We start from the raw sequence: 19396 nt of genomic DNA, 5'->3' as shown, positions 1-19396 counted from the left end.
TCTTTAAGAGATATTTAAAAACTTCATGTCTTTGGCATTACTAGAATAGGGTATTTAAACTTTGCACTTCTCAGCATAAAATTGCAGTCACAGCAAATTGAAATGGGAGCCCACAGACCCTGCTGGGGTAAAATTCCACTAACTAATGTTGCCAAAAACTAAATTTTGTCATGAAGCTGGCAATTAATGTACCAAAAATTTACCAGCCCATATAATGCTATCAGTCTACCTTCCCTAGAGGAAATAAAGAGATAATAAAACTAATGAAATCATATTTCTTGACCACTCTCATCCCATATAAATTTTTACTTGTCCTTAGAGGATAGGACAATGAACTATTCACAAGGCCGTTTGAGTTTCTGGGCCTGTTAACCATAGAGGAGTATTCTAAGATGGGGGGGTGTTCCCAAGTCAGCAAAGAAGATCCTGCTTTGTGATGGACAGCCCCTTAAGTCATTAGCAAGTGCAGACCAGGGGTTGATGGGCCTCTGTTAAAAACTGGTTTGCATCAGCATTTCTGTACTCTCCAAAAACACCATGAAATACTAAAATTTAACTCCCGATGCAAAAGATGAGAAATTGCTCAGTCTCATTCAGAGTAGAAAGCAAGGGGCTACATCCTTAGGTGGTAGGTCATTGAAAATTCGATCAATCACAGCAAGCTGATAGGCCCAGTGCCTTCTGGAATTCGTGAGGAAAGCATCTCTTCAAGTTTGGCCTGGGGCCCTTCTGCATTAGAATCACCTGAGTACTTGCTCAGATTCAGGGCAAATCTCCTCTAAAAGACCTACATTTTATACGACAAATGCAGAATCTCCTGACGCTGCCTGGAAATCTGCATTTGTCACAAACCTGCCAAGTGTTGCTGATTCACGGTAAAGCTTGAGAATCACTACAGTTGACCAACCCCTTAACAAGGTCTTAGCATCCCCTGCACATGAACTCTAACATCTGCAACATGTTTAAAAGGTTGAAGTGACATCAAATGTACAACATCCCCAAATATCGTGATGCCATTTAAAAGGTTTAAAAGGTGACAGATGAACCCAGCCAACTGGGCTTAAGTCAGCCAACTCCTGCACACAACACATTTGACCCATACCATACAATATGGTGCAGCATCAAACTGGCTACAAGAAAACAGAAAAAAAAAAAAACACAACATGGACACCCAACCATGTGGGTGTTCCCATGACACGAGAATTGGCACTATAAGGCAGAATGGACTTGTGGGAAAAAGGACTCTTTTCTATTCATTCCCTTCACTAGGTGGGGAAAGGAAGAAGACCCTTCCCCAAATCAGGTCTCTCCCTTCTGGAATGCTTCGCCTGTCCCCAGAGCTCCCACAGACCCAACTTCCTCTGATTCAGGTTCCTTACACTGATCTTTCTGGCTCATTCTCCCACTGTGGAGCTCTTGGGAGAGGCTGAAGCCAGTTCCATTTTCAAAGGGTAATACAACAAGGGTCGTGAAGCTTCATTCAAGTGTTTAACAGTCAAACTACAAGGGCAGCATGTTTCATCTAACTGTTTAAATAGGATTGAAAAACCCATTTCAAATAAATTTAAAACTTAATGAAATATTAAGAATCTGCCCAAACAAGGACTTACTTGAACCCATCTTCCCCTTTTAAAATAATATAAAATCAGTGCACATCTAGAGAAATGTCCCCAGTTCAATACCTTATTGACAAGAACCCACTCAAAAATGCCAAGACATCAGCCACTGTAGCTATTTCAGACCGCTGGAAACTGGTTCCCTGTGGCTGGCTTAGGGCGGCTAGGACGGGGTAGCTTAAGGCTGACATCTGGCCCGAAAAGTTTACGGTCTGTTTCTTTTTTATGTAATTCTGGTTTTATTTTTATATCTGGTTTTCTGTAATTTATGTAATTCTGGTTTGGGAATCTGATATGGAACAGCTGAGAAATAAATTATGTTGCTTAGGCTGAAGACGAGGCACAGAAGGGTGGCTCCAGCTATGTCAGGGAAATACAGGGGCCTGGCGTGTGCCAGGAGCCATTCCTTCCTCAGAGTCTTGTCCAGAAGGATGGCTTCCATCTGCATGTGAGTGGCCAGGATCACACACACAAAACAGCTGGTGACTGTGACCTATGACAAACACAGAAAAGGCCACCAAGATCAGCAATGAAAAAGGAATGGCCTGTTGATTCTATACTGTGGCGTGTAGGCTCGACACATTATCCTGGGTGAAGGAAGCCAGGCACAAAAGACCACGTACTGTCGGATTCCGTCTATATCAAATATCCAGAAAAGGCAAATGCACAGACACGAGGTAGATTCGTGGTTGCTTCAGACCGGGTGTAGGAATCGGGACTAACAGGACACAGGCATGAGGGATCTTACTGGGGCGAAGGTCATGTTCTAAAACTCACGTATGCGGATGGTTGTACAATTAGGTAAGTCTGCTGAAAGTATCATGGAATTGTATACTTAAAATTAGGGAATTCTTTGGTATGGAAAGTATGCCTCAATACATTTATTTTTAAAATGCAGTGTGAGGAAAAATAAAAAAGGCCATTGAGCAAAGCAAGTCCATGTTTCAAACACCTTATCCACCAGCCCTGTGTTTCACAGGAAGAGGTCTGGCCTCACGTTCTGCCAAAGTTCACCTCTGCAGGGCCAGCATTCCTCAGCTCCGATTCTGACTTCAGTGCCAAAGGAAAAGCCAGCCAGACTTACAAGGTGGGTCCCCTACCGCCGGTTAATCCCACACATGACAGGGGGTTCTTCCTCCCCATGACCTGCAGGACCCTGGCTGGCCGGCAGAGGGGGCAAGGGTGGGGGTGGGCAGGGACACGCTGAGTTGGTGCTGGTGAGGAAAGGAGTCCACTGTCCAGGGCCCAAGGACTGTGTGTGGGACAACCCTCCAAAACCAGAAGATGAGAAGACAGCACGTGTCATGGACTGACTTGCATCTCCCTCTCCCCAGTTCTGAAGGTCGAGGTCCCAACCTCAGGTATCTCAGAATGTGGCCGTATTTGGGAATAGGATCTTTTAAGAGACAACTACATTAAAATGAGGTCACTAGATTGGACCCATGGCGATCTTCGAAGAAGAGGAGGTGGGGGCCTGGGCAGGCACCTACACAGAGGAAAGACCACGTGAGGCGAGACAGAGAAGAAAGTCATCTGCAAGCCAGGGAGAGAAGTCTCGGAAGAGCCCAACCCCACCCCGACCTTGGTCTCAGCCTCCTGGCCTCCAAAATCGTGAGAAAATGCATTTCTGTGGTATGAGCCCCAAGGTCTGTGACCCTTTGTTACGGCCATCCTAGCACCCAGATACAACACAAGAGTTCAAAAAGGATTCTTTCAGTAAAAAGAGAGAGAGAGAGAGAGGTCATACCTCCAGGTCTTACCCCAGAGTAAGTATTCAATAACTGTGTCCCGGTAAGGGAGAGGCCTGGGCACCTGCAGTCCAGAGCAGAAGCAGAGTCAGGAATGGGAGTGTGGGAGCAAAAGCCCTCTTGGGTGGGTGGTCCGTGAGCTCCTTAGGGCATGAGCTGCCGGCCCCTCAGGCTGTGTCCACTGGGGAAGAAGGTATGCCGGGTTGAGCTCCCCCAGCCTTCCTCAGGCTATACTCAGGGCTGGTAGGATTGCCAAATCCATTTGGGATGCGGCAAAGTGCTTCTTGTCCAGCAGAGAGCCCTGCTCTCCAAGGACACACATCCAAGCAGAGAGAGGTGACAACTGAGCTCCGGAGACACAGACCCGTCTCCACCAGAGCAGGAGATCCAAAGACAGAAAACACCATTGGCACAGGATGTATCTGAGGTGTGACTGCGGCAAGAAAAGTGATCTCAAACAATAAGAGACTCTTAATCTCACTAAACAAACGGAGTGTTGCTGGGGGGAGGGGGGTAAGGGAGAAGGTGGTGGGGTTATGGACATTGGGGAGGGTATGTGCTATGGTGAGTGCTGTGAAGTGTGTAAACCTGGCGATTCACAGACCTGTACCGCTGGGGCTAATAATACATTATATGTTAATAAAAAATAAAAAATTAAGAAAAAAACTTTTCAAACGCCTTTATATTAGATATCATAACTTTGGAAAAATAAAAGAATATGATTCTTGGAAAAAAAAAAGGAAAAAGAAAAGTGATCTCAGCCCTCCCGCCCATCAGGATGTGCAAGATCTTTCTCTGAGCTGGCCCTTACCAGTCAGCACCTTGGCCCACACAGGAGAGGGAGGCCCACGTCTGGCAGACCCCATGAGTGCAAGACAGAGAACTTTCCAAACCCCTTGTTGGTGATCTGTCATTAACAATTGTCTGGCAAACGTTCCTTCATAGGGGTGTCTTTCTGCTCTGCACCCCGAGGCCCAAGAGGATAGGACTAAAGGTGAATGAATGAAACATTATTAAGAAACCAGGGCGTTGGCAAAACAAGGCCCAGGGCGACCTTGCCCGCAGCCCCCAGACTTCAGATACAACTCCTGCTTCATCTAGGTGGGGCTGGGAGGTGGACATGGCTCCTGCAGGCAGGTTCCGGTCCCAAGGCCCTATCTCCCTTCTTTTTGGGGGGAACCTGCCCTCCCAGCCTTTTGGTCTTTGCAATGCCTCCTGGTAGGAGAGAGTAAGTCAAAGAGGTGAAGGTCTTCTCAGAATCAATGAAGCAAATGTGACCACGTGTCAGGTGGGAGGAGATGGAAAATCACTGGGCAAAATGGGCTTGGGGAGAACCAAGCTCCCTGCCCACCATTCGAGGACAGGGACTGACCCTTGGATGCCCATGACAGCCTATCTAAGGAACACTGGTCCCCAGGACTCATCAACCTCACCAGAAGTGGCACTCAAGGGTGCCTCGTCCAGCCAGTGCCCACCCCGCTTCCCTAGTCAGGGAGGGAAGGCCCCTCCCCCACTACATTAGTTCTCTCACTGTCGTGAGCTCAGGTTCCCCTGGAGAGTCCTGCAGCCTGACACAGTGCTGGGCCCCCAGCCCCAAGCTTCTGGTGTTGGATGTCTGGGCAGGGGCCAGAGAATTTGCATGTTCCCAGATGATGCAGAAAATGACAGTCGGGGGGCCATGCCTGAGAACCACTGCTCTCTACCAGGCCTCCCGGCCCCACTGCGCCCACCTGAACGAGACAGACACTCTCCCCTCCTTAGCACGGTTCCCGCCATCTGGTTGCCTCAGAGCCAACTGCACTGTCTGTCCTGTTCTTCTCCAGGGCTGTCCTCAGAGTCTGTTCAACAATGGGATTTCATGTTCTGGGTAAGAAAGGCACTCCCGGGGCCCCACAGCCCATAGGAGTGGCTCAGAATCCTAGACCCACCTGCTCTCCCCCACCCTCCCCTGCCATCTGCTGGCTGCATACAACCGGCCTCCAGTTCCGCTCCCCCTGGCCTGCTCCTAAACAAGCTCCTGAGGAATGCTGCTCTCCCTGCCCCTGCTTCCCCTTCCCACTGCACACACTGGCATCGGTCTCTGGGTTGGAGGACCCCAGGCCACAGGCTTCCCCCCACACACACACACTCACTGATGTAGTCGAAGCGAAAGGGTGCCAGGCGCTCTGGCAGGTACGCGGAGTAGAAGAGGCCAGGAGGGTCATGGCCATGTGCGTCTGGTGGTTCAAGATGGCTTTGTTCTGCGCCCCTTCCCCAGGCGGCAGGAACAGCCGCAGGCAGTTAAGGAAGCAGGAGGTCTTGTGGGAGGCCCTCTCCCTTCTCAGGCCTCAAGGCATCTCTGTGCACATGTGTGGACGCCGCCGCAGGCCAAGGCCCTCATGCCTCAGGTCGGTGGCTTGGAAAGGGATGTCTCGGGGACTGGGGGAGCAGAATTCCCATCCTGACTGTGATCATCCGAGACCCAGGGCAACTGTATTTTCATCCTCCAAATGCTCATGAAGACTTTTGGGTTATTTAGGTACAGACGAAAAGGAAAGAAATGAAGGAAAAGAAAAACCCTAGCAGACCTATTGCTACTCTACTGTCTGGGGGTAAAAGGTAAGTATAGTAAAAGTGGTCTATTCACCCTTGAACTCACCTCCCACCAGCGCGTCGCCTGCTTTCATGTTCCTAATTACAGCTTTAAGGCCCAGAAATCCCTGGAAGGCCTTCTGAGTCATCAAAATGTACTAATTACGGCCAGGATGCTGTGTAAGAGTTAAGCATCGTTTTTGTATTATCTTTGTGAAAAGTGACAGCAGTGGCCACTAACCTGGATCACAGGGCCAGCCCCTTTCTTGTGTGATTTCATCAGCCCTGCCTCAACAATTACCATGAGGCGGACTCTAGCTTCCCATTTTGCCAATGAGGAAGCCAGGCCACAGGGTGACGTGCAAACCGCGAATGAGCAGGGACCTCGGGATCTGGATCCAGGCAGGCTGATTCCAGAACCTGTGTCCGCATCATTGTGATTCAGGATGAGGCCTCCCCGCCCCACTGCCACCCTCTACCTCAGCCAGGCACCAGGAGCACACCGTGTCCGTAATGTGGACCTCTGCTGTGTGATTTGGTCGGGCGTGGGACCAGCCTGTTCTCTGCTCTGGTTTCCTATGCATGTTCTCTGTCCTCCGGGAAGAATCAGGGGAATCTCCCCCGGCCCCACACAGGTGGAGCCTGCTCTGACCCTCCCTGTTCTGTCCCTGCTTCAGGCATCAAACCTCAGGCTGCCCTGGGAGAGGAAATCCACTCACTGGATGCAGGCCACGTTCCAGACATGGCTGAGCCCTTCAGATCTGCGGATTAAATGAACCCTCTCCATCCCCTGTGCAGGATGTTGGCCTCATTTACAGATGAGGAAACCGAGGCTCAGAGAGGTTATGTGGATTGCCTAAGGTCATACAGCCAGTGAGGAGTGGGACTGGGATTTGAAATCAGGTCCGTCTAATGTGAGAGTGTCTGGACTCTCCCCCTTCTTGCGCCCCTCCCACACCCTCTTCCTGTTCTCTTACCTGTTCTATGCCTAATCCCCAGCTATCCTAAGACCCCCATTCATACTTTTTCCTTTGCTACTAGTATGTTAATTGATGATAATACATAATGGGTTTATTGGACACTTGTCACCGGCTAGCATTTTATATGTTCTCTCAAGAAATCATTCCCACAGACTGATGGACTGAGGTGTTACTACCATGCCTATTTTACAGCTGAGAGAAACTGAGGCACAGAGGCAGTACATAACTTGTCAACGTCCTACAGTGAGTACATATTAGAGATCTGCCTCCAGAGGCAGCTCTCCTGGTCCCTCCACTAAACCCCAGGCTGCCTCCCCTTTGCAGCCCTCCATGATCACTTCTGAGCCCCGAGTCAGTGCTGGCCACTGATGCATCGCCTGTGGTCTGTCACAGTGTCTATGTTCCTTCTGTCTCCTAACTACTCTGTACCGCTAGTAAGGAAGTTCTCGACTCCCGTGTGCCTTGCAGTGACTAGCATGGCGCTCTGACCCCCAGGAGCTCAGGAAACGGCAGGGTCCTGGCAATGCCAACAGGCAGGGAAAAGACGGAGCCTGGCTCTTACCCTGTAGAAGATGGGAAGGGAGTCCGAGGTGTAGGGATTAGCAAAGGTGAGGACACGAAGCATCTTACAGAGCCTGGACTTCTGGATTTCAAGAAACCTAGACCAGGAAAGGAAAAGGGGGAAGAAATGGGAATGAAAACAGTTTCAGTAAGTGACACACGCGCATGCACATTATGCATAACCGAGGGCAAGTCATCAACAGAAAGAAGGCAAGTATCTTGGGCAACCTTCCTCTTGAGGCCAGCAGCTTCTCCACTGGCCTTGCCTACTTCTCCTGCCACGATAGCTGCATGTGGAAAGGCCTCAGGGGAAACCATCTCCTGGGGCTGCCTCATGAGAAGCAAGTGATGTCCAAAGAAGCCAGAAAGGAGGTACTGGGCTGGGAAGGCCCTTCAAGAGGCAAGTTATCTAAATGCCAAAGAGTCTTTTCGAAGTCTAGTAACAACAGGACAGGGAGACATGTGGGGCGTGCGCGGCCCCCAGGCACAGGCCTCTGGGGCAAGCACGTCTGGGAAAGACAAGATGTCTGACTAGTCAGAGCTGCCCAGGTGACCTCTGTGCAGAAGGCCTTGCTTCAGGGAAGTGTTGAGTGACTTGGAGATGTTCTGGAATCCTTAGTGTCGCACCCAGGGACACTGGCCTAGGGAAACTGAGTAAATGTGGCCTTTCCTCCTCCACTTCATCAACCCCCCTCCAGTCCAAAGATGAAGCAAACCTTAAAATGAGTGGTGCTGACTGTGGTAGAGAGGGCCAGGCCTCCCAGATGGAGGATGACAGGGCCTCAGCTGGCTTGGGCCCCACCGGGGTGGGGCCGGCAGCCCAGGGTGAGGGGAGTGGGGCAGCCCAGATGGCAGGCTGGGTACCAGGAGGACAGGCGAGGAGCAGGGAGATCTCCGCACAGCCCTGCACTGGGCTCGGGTTAGGGGTGCTCAGACCCCAGGCCACGGGACAGGGCAGGTCCCTGCTTCAATACCACAGTGTAGCTGGGTCCTCTCTCTGTGCCCACAGGGGTCCCCACAAAGGTGGTGTGCAGAGTCAGGGTGCCAAGACTGGTGGGATGGCTGCCCTGGGGTAGTGAGTCAGACCAGGGAGGCCCTTCCTGACAGTCCTGCCCCTCAGCACACTCTCCAGAGGGGATGGAATCCGTGTCCCACCACCGCTCCCCTTCCTTGTTCCCCAGACACCCTGTCCCAGCCCACAGCCTGCCCTTTTCCCCACCAAACACAACCTGAGGCTCCACCCAGCCCAGGCCCTTGGTACCTGGCCAGGTCACTCCTGTCCCCACTGCCAGTGCAGTCACCTGACTACAAAGCCCTCTGCTCCCCATGTCCTTTGGTGTGGGACCGTGCAGAGACTCCCACATCCGCCCCCTGAGCCATCAGGGGACCCTCATGTGCCCCAGGCTGATATGTTTGTCCAGCCCTCGGGGAAGCCAAGCCTGAAGATCCCTGCTCCAGAGTAAGAGGCAACTGCCGTGGGCCCCAGGGAAGCCCCACAGACTCCAGGGATAAGCTCCAACTTTCAAGCATGTGTGCGTGTCTCTCCTTTCCTGACCCTGTCCTAAGTCAGAGAAACACAGACAAGAATGGGGTAGAGAAGCAAGAGAAGCTGAAGAAAAAGGAGGAAGAAAAATAAGGGACCTCAACTTATCATCTTCCCAAAGGAGACCCCCCCCCCCGCCGGCCTTGGAGTAAACCACCAGCCCTGGGAAAGGTGAGGCCACACCAGGCCATGATGCACAGGCAGTGTCTGACCTGGACAGCCCGGGTTTGAGCCCTGCCTCAGTCCTCCGTGATCATGCGATCCCCAGCAGGTTAGGTAACCTCTTTGTACCCCAAAGTCCTCGCATGTAACACAGGGACCACAACTGTTCCCCCTCACGGGCTTGTTGCAAGGATTTGATAATCCATATTTGCAAGGAGTTGCTCACGTCACAGAGGAACGCTTGAGAAATGGCAGTTTTTAATAAAAGGTGTGTAGAGGGATTTATTCTGTCTCCATTCCCACCTTAGAGCTATGCTGTGCCAGGGAACAGGAACAGGAGGGAACAGATGGGTTCTGGGAGACTTGCCTAAAGTCAGATTAGCTGATAAGAGGCGGAGCTAAGATTTACACCCAGCATGGTCTAGTTTCCAAGTTTCACACCCCCACCCCTCCTGCAGGCTGAGCCAGCCTCAGACCACTACCCAGCCTTCATTCCTTGCCCATACCCATGCTGCCCCAGGGAGCAAATGGGACAGGCTCCCGTTGCCCCCCACAGCCAGAGCCTGTCCCAACAGCCTTCACAGCCTACCCTGGCCAACCCACTCCAACCACAAGCCCGCTCCCCCCTCTCCCAGGCATGGTCACCATCTATCCTTTCTGGGCTCTAAGGGGCTCACTACGAAAGCACACTCTTTCTGTGACCACTTACACAGGAAGAAAGCTGGCTCTGGCTGGTGAGGGCCAAACCAATCTCCAAACCATGGATTTCCTGTGACTTGAGACAACATTTCCCCTGGCCTGGTAAAGTGCTTCCCCAGGGGCAGACAAACCAGCTTCTCCATCTGCAGAGCCGAGTCTACAGGGGGGAAAAAAAAAAAAGGAGAAAAAGCAGAACTGAAGAGAGCCAGCAAGAGAGAGTAAACGGCAGAAGGGCCCCGCATCCACAGAGGGGAGCCTCCCTCTACCAAGGGTGCAATTCCACAGTTAGCCACATGGTGTCGCCCCAGCCAGAGATTCCGGGAAGGAGAGGCAGGAGCCACAGAATCCTCCAAAGAAAGCTCTAGTTGCCCCCTTCCCCTCCAGTCTCCAAAGCCCAGCCTGGTAAGCCCGTTCGTGCAAAGCCCAGTGGAGAGACAAGTTTACAGGAAGTCAGGCCTCATCTGCCGAGAGCCAGGTTGGCAGGAAGCCCTGGATTTTGGCAGAAGCTTCCACCATCCACCAGGAGAGGGTCTGTTCTAGAAGCTGATAAATCTTGTTGCAACAAAGCTGGCAGGAGGTATAAGCAAATTCTGGAACCAGTGCTTGACCAGTGGGCCTTTGGAAATATTCTGTTGCAAAGGTGTGTGTGTGTGTGTGTGTGTGTGTGTGTGTGTGGTGCGTTTATGGCTGTTTTATTGTGTGGGTGACATCGCAGGAACACGGACATTTCCACGTGCTGGCCCCTGGGTCTAGTAGCACATTTTCATCTGGCTGAGCCCTCAGAACCCCTGACTGCCCGTGAGCCTCCTGCCTCCAGCTCTGACCTCCGAACCCCCTCCCTGGTCTGCGGGGTGGGGGGGGCGTAGCTCCACCCACCACCCCAGCCTGGCTCTCATGGCACAGCCTACTTTCCACCAGGGATGAAGTCATCTCTCTTCCTCACAGCACTGACCACAGGGCATTTCACCGGGCAACTATTTGTCAAAACAAAACAACATGTGGATGCCCTGGATGAGTGAATAAAGAGCCTATGAGGACTTGTGATGGACAGCAAACTCTGGGTGACTGATGTCCCTAATGGAGTGAGAATGCCTTGCTGGGCTTCTGGGTGTCCAGCGGGATGAGCAGGCCAGGTCTCTGTCACCCCATCTTGCTCTGAGAGCCACAGAGAGGTGATGTGTTCCCTCATCTCCCTTCTCAAATGCTACAGAAGCAGCAGGCGGGGTTCTGGAACATTCATTTGAACTAGATTCAAGGGAGTCCACAGTGCTCTATGTGGAGACTGACCTCAAGGACAGGTGGTATAATGGAATGAACGCCACTTAGACCATGACATTCTAGTAAGCACGTGAATAAAAATCACCCAGGACGTCTGAGGTCTGCTTCTTGCTCAGGGAAGGAGATAGTGGTTCTCTGGCACTCCTGGCCACACCATGGATTGATGGAGCCCGGGGTGGAGGGAGGGTGGGCTTATGGGAGGAGGAAGATGAGGAGAGAAATCTTGTAAAAGACTCTGAAGCCCTAGCATGATAGGACACCCAGAGACATCTCAGATGTCCTTGTTTAAGGTGAAGCCAGAAGTCCATGAAATCCAGGACCCCACGGGGCCCTGGCCCTTCTCTCCACCTGCTTCTCCTCAAGTGAATAGGGGCTGAGTCTGTCTTGGTCCAGGAGCCAGCTTTCTCGCTCCTCCGACACTGAAGACGAAAAAGGGAATGAAAACAAGAAAGAGAAGAGGACCAGGAGAGAAGGGACACCAAAGGGCCCTTTGATGGGATATCCCACTCTGCCTCTCGCCCTCTTCCTCGGCATCTATTCCAGCACAGGCCCCCACACCAGCAGCCATGGACACACCTGGAAGCACTTCTTGGCATGGCCCTCCTGCAGAGATCACTGTCCTTCACCAGCACAGGACCGGGCCACGGCAGGGCACACGAGGCACGTCAGATCCCAGCCACTGTCAGAGACCCTCTCTAGCCACTCTTCTCCTTCCAGCTGTGCAGCTCCAGAAACTCTGAAGCCCCCTGCCGCTGCCCAGGGCCGTCTTCTCCGGCCCCCTCCCCCTGTGCAGGCTGTGTGCTCTGTCCCAACGGCCCATCCCTCCTCTCCAGCTCGGGTGTTCAACCTCCCTCAATACTCTGTCCCAGTACTGTTCTGCAGAACTTTGTGTATCAAAGCAGGTTTCATTTTGTATTATCATTATTTGCATATATTACATTCTGTACCACTATACTCTATATGCCAATTCGTCTGGTCCTTAGAGAAAATGATGACTCCATCTGGGTTTTTGGGGGGTCTGCAGTTGGCTTTGACTACCACACTGGGTGCTCTCTCAGGACAAGGGCTGTGCCTCACTCCTCCTGCTATTCCCAGATCTTAATATAATGCCTGGAGTATGGTAGGCATTTAAGGAATGTTGAGTGAGTGGTTGGTTAGTTGGTTGGTTGACTGGTTTGCTGGCTGGTTGTTTGGTTGGTTGGATGGATGGATGGATGGATGGATGGATGGATCGGTGGATGTATGGGTGGATGAGTGGGTGGGTGGTTGAGTAGATGGATGGATGAGTGGATAGGAAGGTGGATGAATGGATGGATGGTGGGGTCGGGTGGGTAGATGGGTGGATAGATGGCTGGTTGGGTGGAAGGATGGCTGAATGGGTGGGTAGATGGATGGATAGGTGGTGGTTAGGAAGGGGGATGGTGAACGAGAAGGTGGGTGGATGAAAGGTTGGATACTAGAATAGCAACAGATGTGTCCCATAAATAAACAGAAATAATCCACTTCATTGACAAGTGAGAACTCTCCAAACACAGGCATCAAGAGATTTCTGGCCAGCCTGCCATGCCAAATAAATGTGTCCAAAGGTAACAGGCATGCCACATCCAGAAGACCCATTTTTTATTAACAACGAGGATGGACTTCTGGCCTAATAAAAACCATCCACCCAGGTGGCTTATAGATGATTCAGGAAGCTTTAAGGGGGAAAAAAAAAAAAAAAAGGCAGCTAAGCTAACTTGCACTGGGGATTCCTAGGAGAACAGGTTCCTATGAACCCTGGGACTGTCTCTTCAACACTCATGGAGCCTTCCATGCCTCCTCAGCCCACAGTGCTCACCTCTCTCCAATCCCAAATTCCAAAGATCTCAGCTACACAGCCAACAGGAGCTAACCAGACAGGATCATGACTCCTCCAGGGACCAGAGCTAGGTGTGTCCACACATCTGGGCCCCACACCTCCAGGCCACGCTTCATCTCTCCTGGACTGTTGCTGACATCCAGGTTACTTTTATATGTGTGTCATGCCTTGTCTCACCCCAAGCAGGGCCCAGTCCCCTCCTCCCTATCATCCGTCGAAGCTCCAGCCTGGCACAGAGGCTGCACTCCAGAGACAGTTTCTACTTGATAAGCGTCCTTGATGAAGTGGGGAGAAGGCAAGAGTAACCCAGTCCAGAGGGGCAGACCCCTTGTCCACACAGCTATAGGGAGGCTCTGCATTTCCAGAGACAGAGAAGAGAGTTCAGCTCCCACTCCCTCCTCAGGCTTGTTTTCGTGGGAGAATAAACCTTCATGTTGACCCTGGGTCTAGAAATGAGACGCCCTCCCACGCAAAGCAACTCCATGCTCCCAACCGGTCTCAAGACAGGCAAGTGGAGACCAGCTGGGGCAGGTGTTCTTGATGCTCTTTAAGAATCTCTATTCTTCCATTTTTTACAGAAAACCAGCTTTTCCAGTTTGTGAAACCTGCCTGCCTTCAGTCTCACGACACCCAAGTGTCACCTGAGGAAAGGGAGAGCCACAGTCATTACAGACAAGGTACAGAAGCTTCCCTGCCCCTCCTTTTCCTCCTGGGGTGGGGGGACAGTGGTTCAATGGGGAGCCTCCACCCGGCTCCCTGGAACTGAGGATGGGGTTAGAGGATTGGGTGCAACCTGGCAGCCTCCCATGAACCCTTTCCTAAGCCGCCCCCGAGAGCCCCCAGCCCGGCCAGCACCCTGCACCCCAGCCCCATCCAGACAGGGCTGTCCCCACAACACTACCATTGGAAGAGGTTCCCTAAATCATTTAGGGAAGCAGAAATGTGGGCAGTTGGCTTTTACAAGAGCTTAGTAAACTAGAGTCAGTAGCCCCCAAGCAACGTCTCTGATTCTCACACTCCAGTGAGCTTTCTTGAGTGGGAGGGAGAGACCAGAGGGAATGAGAGCCAGGCATGTGCGTGAGACTCACAGCCACAGGGCTTTCCCGGGGACACGACGGACACCTGAATGTCATCAGCCAGCGAGTGCATGCGTCTAGACATGGGCCTGCTCGGTCACTGCCAGCAGACTGCCCACTTGATGGGGCACCACCTCTGGGCCAGGCGTGTGGGGCACGTTCTCTGCAACCCTTACATCCGTCTCACAAGGTAGGTAGGTGTGTGGGCCCCATTTTACAGATGAGCAAACCGAGGTTCAAGAAGGCTAAACAAGTGACCCGCCCTGCAACCGGTCTAGCTTCATCATTCGTAGAGCCCAGGCCGGAAGGAAAGTGCGGGACCTCTTGTTCAAAATCATTACACATTTCAAGACAGTGACAGCAGAGCGTTAAGCCAAATGTGGAGTCCCTCAGATGCCCCGGATGGCTGCCTGGGAAGCGGGGCTGGAGCTGAGCCCCAGGTTTCTGAGCGTCCCTTCCCTGGAGCATCCCCCACCGCCCGACTGAGGCCCATTGGCCGGGTACCCGGAGCAGCAGGAGAGGCCAGTGTGGAGAACGGTGTTCAGCACGACCAAGGGCACGTAGTAGTCATAGAAGGTGGTGCACACCATTACGTCTGGGAGGGAATAGGCCGACTATGTGATGGCTAAGCCTGGGGAGGAAAAATCCAGCCTTGGGCTGGCAGCTAGGCCGCAGCATGGCTTCCTCTGGGAAGCCCCACCCAGCCTGTGGCTGAGCCCGGCCACCACACCTGGCTTGCGCCTTGTCCCTCCACCCCCCAACACCCTCCCTCTCTTCTCTGCCTACCCCAACCCTCCCCCCAGAATGAGCCCAGCATCGCCCCAGGGCTTTACACTGGGTAACACACAATCCTGACAATCACCCCCTACCACAAACCCTGCCCTTGTCCTCATTTACAGAGGACGGTGCAAGGGCACAGAGAGGGTTAGCAACCCACCTGGGGGGCACGCAGCTAGAAGGCGGCAAAGCCAAGCTTCCACCTGAGGCAGTTCAGGGGCAGTCCCCACTCTGATCCCCAAGCTCTGGTCTATGATGACCCCTGAGGGTGCCCAGCTTTTCTTAGTGTGCCTATGACACGGTGCATCCCTCGTGGAAAGATGGACGTTGCAGGGAGAAAGGGGCCTTGCCAAGGCGAGGAGGCATATGGTATCAGTGGGCTGGGGGACAGGCCAGCTGAGAAGTGAGTATGAAAGGCTAGCCTTTGGCATTTCATTGCTTTAGGTTTGGGAATCTGGGACAGGAGGGTTCCCGAAGGGCCCTTGGGAGACCCGTCTGCCGCAGCTTTCCTTTGAAAGAACAGACATCTCCATCCTTTTCAAAGGGAGCACATGTGTCCAGGGACCTGGCCCAGAAGGCTTCCCCAGCTACCCTCACCAGGTCTCCTCTGGGAGAGACAGAGACAGACCTGTCCATCCAGGGCCTCGAGGGTCCAACCTATGGTCACCTGTTAAGACCCAGAGAACACCGGAATCCCAGCTCAGGGCTGACCCGGGCCTCGGCAGCATCAAGGTCAAGCTCTCCCTCTGACCCCATTTGACAGATGGGGTCGGGTCCCAGCCAGGTGGTATTTCCCTGGGTGACAAAGGCAGAAAGAGCTGGGAATCAGCAGGCTGCCTATGGGACGTCCACTTGGAAGTGCCTCCTGGGGGATAGACTCTTCCCCAGACTGATCTGGAGTGGGAGAGTCTCCTCTGGCCCAGGATGCATTCACTCTGGGTATGTTGGTGGGGGCTGAGGGGCACGCCAAGCTCCGCAGGAGACACAGGAGCAGAGGAGCCGCAGATCCTGCCCAAAAAGGCAGTGGGAAGCCAAATGACTTCTAGTAAGAAATAGACATTTGGTCTTTTCCACTGTTCCAGGCACAGAGCATGAAAACCTGTGGAACTTCCTAAGCCAGGAGAGCAAGGAAGTTGTCTTTAGTTATGTGAATGAGGTGACTTGAAAAGTACCTGAAGCTTGGGACCTGGTTGTCAGGAGAACCAACCCTGTTACGTGAGGGTTGGAACTTCCAGCCCCACAGCCCTGAACTCTGGGAGGGGAAGGCCTATGGCCAATGATTTCATCAATCCTGACGAATGAAGTCTCCATAAAAACCCAAATGGAGGTTCAGAGATCTTCCCGGTTGGTGACCATTTGGTGATTCAGGGAGGGGGGAGTGCTCCGAGGACACCCATGCTCCGAGCCCTTCCCCACACCCTGCCCTGCGCATCTCTTCCAACTGGCTGTTCCTGACTTCGATCCCTTATAGTCAGCTGGTAAGCGAGTGCGTAAAATGTTTCCTTGACCTCTCAGAGCCAGGGTCATGGAGCCTCGGGTGTATATTCAGTCTGTAACAACCCGGATTTGTGTCTGGCATTGGCGGGGCTGGGGGCAGTCTTGGGGGACCGAACTCTTCACCTGTGGAAACGGATACGGTCCCCAGGAGGACAGTGTCAGAAATGAGCGGAATTGTAGGACCCCCACCTGCTGTCGGAGAAATGCTTGAGGTGGTGTGGGGACCCGCCCCCCACACCCACACATACATCGTATTGATGCTCAGATCCCTTTAGAGGGCATTCCGGGGCGCAGGAAAAGAGGCAGCTTTGGATTCCAGACTAAGGAAAGTAAACATCCTCTTGAGGCCATAGGGAGTCATGGAAGGTTTCTGAGTGAGGGATTAAGACAGCCAAACCTTGCAAAAATGCATAGGATGGCCTAGAGGGAGGAACAGCTGGAAAGCAGGGAGGAAGCAGGAGCAAACACCATCCCCAGGGGACTGCGGGTTTCCACAGGATAGAAGCGAGAACAGGAAAGAGAGGTAGTTGTGGACAAAGGGGCAGGGAGTCTGAGGTGGAAGCCATAGGCCCCGGTCTGGGGCCTCGGAAGAAGCCACGGTGGGAGCCCAACATTGAAGGGCTTGCAGGGACTGAAAGGGTAAGTTCCCAGGTGAAACCTATGGGAGTGTACCAGACCCCGAGGAAGTAACAAATCCGAAAAGCCAGTGATAGGAAGTGAGACAGTTCAGGGTGGTGGCTGACCCAGTAGCTATGGTTTGAACCAAATGGCTCTGCCATTTACACGCCACGTGACCTGATCACTTCCCTTCATGGTGCCTCATTATTCTCACCTGTAGTGCGGGTATCATGAGAGCCGCCATCCCAGGGACTGATGTCAAGGTCAAGGACACAGCTGTGGTAATGGCTCCCCTCGGAGGCTAAGAGCCAGGCACTGTGCTGTGCACCTCACCTGCAACACTCAGCTCATCTTCGTTCCAAAGAGGATACGATGGGGCTTAGTGAGGCTCAGAAACTCGCCCAAGGCTGAGGAGCTGGAGGCAGCTGGGTCACAAACAGGCATTGCAGGATGCCGTCCCCCCCACCCCATGATGATTCTCGGGTGACGTCTAGGGGGGGTTCCCAAATGCCTGCTCTTAGCACAAGTCTGGGCAGGTGATCAAGGGCTCTGGAAGCCTCTGGACTAAGGAGTTTGAACTTCATCTGGGGTAACTGGGTCTTAAGTGGGAGGGGAGTCATGGTCAGAAGGTTTAGAGAACCCTGTGCGGGGAGGGGCGTGGGCAGGCGTGGGGCAGGGGCAGGAGACAGAGAGAAGGCTGTGGTCAGGGTGTAGGGGAGAGGTGGGAAGGTCGGAGCAAAGCCCAGGTCTGGGAGCCATCTGAGGAATATGGGGAAGAGACTCACCTGAACTAACTAATGGACAGGATGGCAGGGGCATGGGAGGGAGGGGAACCTGAGGGTAATTTACAGATTCTGCCTTGAGAGACCAGGTCAGGGTGGAACCAGGAGCCGGGTGAGGCACTGCGGGAGGGGGAGTATGGATGTGCGTGCTGGGGTGGTGGGGAGGGATGGGAGGGACAGTCTCAGTCACAGGGCTGGACGCAGCGTGGAGCCTGGGTTAGTGGTAGACAAGGATGGGCTTGGGAGAGCCTGGTCCAGAGGTGTTGGGGCATGGCGTGCGGTCACCCTGATGCCGGCCTGCACGACAGCAGAGGCCCGAGGCCAGATTCTGAGCTTGCCTCTGCCAGGCGACCAGCAGAGCGGGGAGCCGGCAGAAGAGAAGGAGAACGTGCCCACTAGGCAGGAGGAGAAGCAGGAGTGATGTGATGGCGACCAGAGAAAGGGAGGTGGTTCCGGGAGCACGGAGGGGTGGGAGGTGACATGGTAAGCCTGTGTGTGTGTGTGTGTGTGTGTGTGTGTGTCTGTGCATGCACATCTGTGTGTGCACGTGTGTGTGTGTGTATGTGTGTGTGTGAGAGAGAGAGAGTTGTGAAGGGAGGGAGAGGAGGAAACAGGATGGAGACATGATCCTCACAGATACCCTCTTGGACAAGGGAAGACAAGGCCTTTGCTTTCACACCTGAACAGGAGCAGGAGGGAGAAGGGACCAGAGCAGGGATACTTGGGGACAGATGGATGCCCACCAGCTGGGGAGAGAAGCAGAGCCAGAAGGAAGGGGCCCCATAGTCGGCCGAAAAACATGGGGAGGCTAAAGGGTCAACACCCAACCTCGCCTGCTTTGGGTTCACCCCTTGGCTCACTTTGAGCACATGGCTAACTCACCGAAACCTCTCGACAAGCGGGGTTCGTGACGCCCCTTTCTCTGCCAGGCAGGAAAGAGACCCGCCCTGACATGCGAGCTGCTCCCCCGGCCTATGACGGCAAACGGTTAAGGTTTTGGAGATCCCACAAAGTGACTGTTAAACCCCGCCAGCACAGCTCTGGACAAGTTTCCCACAAAACACTCGTCAGGAACCTGGAGGAGGCACAGACATTTTCGTGATTCTTCTGCAAGCCCATCGAGGCCTTCTGGTGGGCTCCGCTCAGGACTCCGCCTGCCGCCCAGGAGGAAACTGTGCCACTGGGAGCTGCGGGAAACACTCAGAACAGAGAAACCTGCACACCTACCTTAGGCCACCCTCACATTCAGTGCCCCCTTCTGCCAAAAGAAGCCGGAGCCTGAGGCTCAGGCTCACACCCTAACTCAGCTCTGCCTGCGCACCCCCCACCCAAGCTCGCCTCTGCGGGGGGCCACCCGGAGTCCTGTGGGCGGCTCACTGTCTTCCATGCCTGCAACATGCACTTAGTGAGAAAGCCATCTCAGCACGAGGTCGACGTGGGGCCCGAATCACTGCCCAATGCCGGCCAATTCTCACGAGCTCTCTGCCCAAATCCATGTTGATTTGGGCAGAAAGCTCGTGAGAATTGGCCAGAAAGCCCTGGCGAACTCGCTTCCGGCAGCGGGGGCCTCAGGGGAAGTGGCCTGGGCCCAGACTGGGGTCTCGAGTGGTGTCACCCGAAGCCCACAGGA

General features: G+C 53.4%; 1 pseudogene; it reads right to left on the bottom strand.

The window, feature by feature from the left end:
* Positions 1-1839: 1839 nt before the first annotated feature.
* LOC116590071 lies at positions 1840-19153 on the bottom strand (annotated as a pseudogene).
* Positions 19154-19396: the final 243 nt, after the last annotated feature.

This window comes from Mustela erminea, chromosome 5, assembly GCF_009829155.1.
Source record: "Mustela erminea isolate mMusErm1 chromosome 5, mMusErm1.Pri, whole genome shotgun sequence".
Lineage (NCBI taxonomy): Eukaryota > Metazoa > Chordata > Mammalia > Carnivora > Mustelidae > Mustela > Mustela erminea.
The sequence above is the reverse complement of the archived record's forward strand: the minus strand, read 5'-3'. Positions and strand labels throughout refer to the sequence as shown.